Below are 5,223 nucleotides of genomic sequence, written 5' to 3'. Positions count from 1 at the left end.
TCCACTGTGACATCAAAGCTGCATTATTTGATCCACTGTGACATCACAGTTGGTTATGATTGTTTCACTGTGACATCAAAGTGGCATTGTTTGATCCACTGTGACATCACAGTTGGTCATGTTGTTCCACTGTGACATCACAGTTGGTTATGATTGTTCAACTGTGACATCAACGCTGCACTGTTTGGTCCACTGTGACATCATAGTTGGACATGTTGTTCCACTTTGACATCAGAGCTGCACTTTTCGATCCACTGTGACATCAAAGCTGCACCGTTCTATCCACTGTAACATTACAGTTGGTGATGATTGTTCCACTGTGACATCACAGTTGGTCATGATTGTTCCACTGTCACATCACAGTTGGTTATGATTGTTCCATTGCGACATCAAAGCTGCATTGTTTGATCCACTGTAACATCACAGTTGGTTATGATTGTTCCACTGTGACATCACAGTTGGTCATGATTGTTGTACTGTGACATCAAAGTTGGTTATGATTGTTCCACTCTGACATCAAAGCTGCATTGTTTGTGTTGAGTTGGTGCTCCCAATTATTAAATGTTCACTTTTTATTTTGTGTTTATGATGGGCAAACTTAATGTTATGTTATGTTATGTTATGTTATGTTTATTGATTGATTGTTTAAGTTGATTGAGGACTGATTGACTGACTGACAGGCCAGCTGTCTGATATCCATTGTGGGAGTATTTAATAAAGCCTTGCACCCGCAGCTGAGTGCAGTTGTGTGTAGGTGACCTGGGAAACAGCAGAGTGTCTCCAATTTATGTTTATTTCTTTCAGTATATTCTTTCATCCTTGTATTTGATGCTTGATCTTTTAACTTTTGGGTTCACAATGCTGTGCCGCTGTATAGTCCTACTCTGTCAACACTTTCAAAGACATTAAAGGGGCTGCTCAAGCAGGATTGGGTATTGTTTATGTAACCCTGGTTAGAATTACAACACTCAGAAATACCAGTTTCCCTGAATGTATCATAGTTTTCCTGTATTGTAGTTGTTTTTCGTCCGATAGTAGAATTTCCGAGCTTACCTGAACGCATCACCTGCAGGCCTCGGTGTGTGTGAGAAGGTGAGGGACAGAAAAGAGAAGAAAAAGAAAGGAGAAACCTCATGCAGCCGCAGAGCAAAGTGTCCCCGTTCGGCGGCCAAACATGATGATATTTCGTGGAAGTTGTGATAAAACTGTTGTTAGAAAGTGAGTGTGAAAAGAAACTTACCTGGTGGAAGTGAAACCGATCTCGGGAGCGACTCGGACGAGTGTTTCCACGGACTTTTCTGAACTATTTTGGTGAGTTAGCTGCACCGATAGCTCGTTAGCTCAATTAGCAGTATCATTCTGGTTTAGTACACAAAGAAAGAAAGCCAGTCAGAATAGTCAAATGTTTAATGGTACTGAGAAATGTTTTTTTGTGATGCTGTGACGATATGTTGTTATTGTGTGTTACCGTGACGAACGTGTAGCAATTTACCGAGCTGTTAGCTCAGCTGCGGCCTGTTAACGAGGCCGAGCACGGCTCCACAGCCGTCGCCGTAGCTCAGGTGCTAAAATGATGCAGCATTTAATGTATTTCATATTTCCTGTAGTGAGTTGCTTATATTTCCTTTAATGAAGCTGTATTGTGTAATGTGCACTGAAAAAAAGTAAACAGACAGTCATTTAAGCTGATGAATAATTACGCTGCATGTTATGCAGGCTGGTTTTTTTGAGGGACGAGTTCTTCTGTTCAACTGTGATCCACACCACCGCCGTTGCCGCGTGGAGGCTCTTGGTTCAACTGCAACCTGTATCACCGCCATGCTGCATGGAGACTCTTGGTTCATCGGGACCAGTGTGGTAGGACAGGACTCAGTCCTGAGGAGTAACACATTTTATTTGCACTTTCTTTTCTGAGATCTCAGTATTTTTGATTTTTTCCTATTTTTGACTTTTTTCCTATTTTTTTTACATCTTTTTGCAAAAAACAAACTGACAAAGGAACTTAAAGAACTGTTTTCTCCTTGGAGGACCCTGAAAGACAATAAATAAACTGAAACAAACAGTGAATAACAGGGAATAAAAAGGACAATTCAACCCATTAAAGGGGAAAGAGACATTTTATTTTATCTTTATTATTTTCTATACCGGTACTTACCTGGTCAGCTAATTTTATTTCATTCTGTGAATTTAATTTATGTGAAAGCGAACTGCATTTCATTTAATGTGTGCAAGGCTGAACAATTTAAGTTGAGAAAACAAAACTAATTCTTGAACATAAACATTCATACCATATTTTGTGTTGTGTGTTATGTGGGTTGGAGATCAATTGCTCTCATGCTTCAGTGCTACTGCCAGTCTCCTTATCCGAACCTAGTTGATCAGACAGAACCCGAGAAGACTAAGAAGAAGGTTACATTTAGATTTGATTGATTCTAGTTCTGATTCTGCTTATCAAATCCAGTTCTTATTGAATCTTAGAATCTCCAGTATGATTCTAATATTTTTGGTGGGGGAGAAAATAATAATATATATAACCAAATATAATAATAATAATATCAAGAACCAAAATTAGGTTTGAATCCCCAAGTATACACTAGGTACACTCATGGGTATGCCAATGTATCCATGTGGCATGCATTCACTTTTCTCTAAAGGTCGTATGAAGTCACTAAATGCCATTTCTGCTTGGACCTTGGCCATTGCCGCTTGCGGCTATATTAATTATTATTATTTTGTATCATATTATTTCTAGTAAAATACTGGACTATCTTTTTACACCTTTTTGCACAGATGATATTGTACTTTGAAATAAATTGTTTATTTATGGCCAGTATGCGTCATGTAATGATCTTTATGATTTTTAAAAAAAAAAAAAGTTTACTTCCGGTATCTGTATCAGTATCGAAAATTGTAGCAAAAAGTATCGGTATTGAATTGTAAAAGTGTGGTATCGCCCATCCCTGGTTGAAAGGCAACATGTTGAAAGGTATGATACTGAATGAATAAAATGCTATTTCTCTGGAAAGTATGATTTAGATTTGTGTGTGTGTGTATACCAATACTTAGATGTTAGTATAATACTCAGTGTTGTGCAGTTTCCATATTTATGAACCCTCAAGTACAGTTTGTATTAAGCTTAGGAATACAGTGACACTTGTACTTTTAGTCAAGTCTAAAGTCTAAACATGATTGCGACTAAGGGGTAATGATACGGTACAAAATGTAGATTCTATACATATTCGAATTTTGAAGACACAATTCAATTTCCAATTCTTAAATGTTGTGTGTTTTACTGTATTCATATTACAGAGCTCTAATTAGAGGTTATGGATTATACTACCAGGCCTAACAACTTTGCTGTGGGAAACCCTGGAATGGGTAATAAAGAAAAAATACGAAGTTTAATATTTAGTGCTCAAGCTACCTAATAAAAATGTTTTGCCTGTTAACGCATCTCTGTGAGAGTTGTTGCTGTGTTGTTGACTGCAACACCCAGCATAAAAGTCTATTTTCATTCCCTTCATCTGAGCCTCTGAAGACTCAGTGGATTGATTTAATTTTTAATGGAGATGTACCCTCAAAACTCCCCGAAATGTTCTATGTGTGCGTCCATCATATTACGGACGACTGCTTTATTAACCGTGGTCCATACAAAGCAGGCTTCGCTAAAAGTCTGAAGATAAAGCATGGATCTGTACATGACACATTATCAACTATGGAAGTTTTACCATTTTGTGTTGCTTTACTGTATAAGGCTATACAGTACAATGGCCTGTTTTCAGTAGGGCATACCAGAGGGTAAGGCTGGGCGATATGGCCTCAAATCAATATCACGATATATTGAGAAACTCACCTCGATAACGATAAATGAACGATAAGTAAGTATTTGTACAGTCAAACTAACCAAAAGCTTCTTATTGATCATTATAAAGTTTCAGGGCGTTCCTGCAACCATGGTAACTCAGAGGGGAGGGAGCGATGCTGAATGAAGCCGTTTACACAGATACACTGCAGAAAAAGTCCAGACTACAGTTGTTATTCACACATGTAGCACACAACAGCAGACTCTCCGTGTCAGACAAGTTCTCACATGCTGACTAAACTCAGCTGATAACTAGCAGCGCGACGAGTCCTTGCTAGCTGAGCAGCTAAACTTTAGCGCCGTTCCGCGTTGAGATCCCGCCCTGTGTGGGTCACTGCACTTTCATTGGTCAGGCGCGCACACGCTGTTAACGATACCATTGGCTGTAGAGTGTGACAATCTGTCAATAAACATCAGCCAACAGCTCTCTGATCTGCTTTGATCTCACAAGTCGCCTCTGTGAAGTTTGAATGACGGAAATCCTTCGTAGTGATGGAGAACTTTAGTCCATGTTAAAAGTATAAAATAACTTACATTTCCTTCAAACACAAAGTATTAAAAATACAGTCTCTTATAAAGAGATTCGACAGCAGCCGCTTCATCTTTTGAACCGGCGTGCTCCATTTTCTCCGTCTCACCGTCTCTTTCCCTTCTTGTAACAGACTGGATGGAGTCACGTGACTACACGCGCTGTATGCGTAGTACAGCCGAGCGTCTTAAAGGGACATGAACATACCGGTAGCCTACCTACACACACAGCCAAACAAGACAAAAACGACTTTTCTTTTTTTTTTTTTAAACACCGAATATACCGACAGGGGCAAAATGACGTCGGTTATCGTCGTAAATTTCGGTATCGGTACATTTTCGGTTTATCGCCCAGGCCTACCAGAGGGGCTTTTCAGGCTGTATTAAATCCAGGACCAAGGTAGGTTTTGGGCAACACACCTCAAAAACACTGTTGTAGGACCTCTGAGACCTATGTGAACTTGTTGTAAATGAGTATAATATGTCTCCTTTAAGGTCTGGTTAGGTTTAGCAATAAAAAACATTTAGTTAGGGTTAAGGAAAGATCGTGGTTTGGGTTAAAATAGCCGGTGTTGTCACCACAAATATACATGTTGTCAAGGCAACAGTAAACAAACTCAAGTAAGTTGTTAATGTGACAGCATTTAATCTATCTCGCCTTCAGTATTGTTGTATGTGTCCTCTAAATTGTGTACATCCTTCCTTCATTATTCACACATCTTGATCTGTGCTCCTTCTCCACTATTCTTATTTGGTTGCAACAACATATCACAATAATAGTAGCTGCCACAGAAATGGCAATATGCTGCTGCTGATCCATTGTTGTTTGACAG

The 5,223-nt window shown here is 39.1% G+C and overlaps 1 long non-coding RNA gene across 1 annotated transcript; it reads left to right on the top strand.

The window, feature by feature from the left end:
- Positions 1–965: 965 nt before the first annotated feature.
- On the top strand, positions 966–2,292 carry LOC141014684 (uncharacterized). Its single transcript, XR_012180510.1, has 2 exons — positions 966–1,311; positions 1,717–2,292. It is a non-coding gene; the product is annotated as an uncharacterized lncRNA (long non-coding RNA).
- The last annotated feature ends 2,931 nt before the right edge of the window (positions 2,293–5,223 follow it).

This window comes from Pagrus major, chromosome 19 (assembly GCF_040436345.1).
Source record: "Pagrus major chromosome 19, Pma_NU_1.0".
NCBI classification, from domain to species: Eukaryota; Metazoa; Chordata; class Actinopteri; order Spariformes; family Sparidae; genus Pagrus; species Pagrus major.
This window is presented reverse-complemented; position numbering and strand designations above follow the sequence as displayed.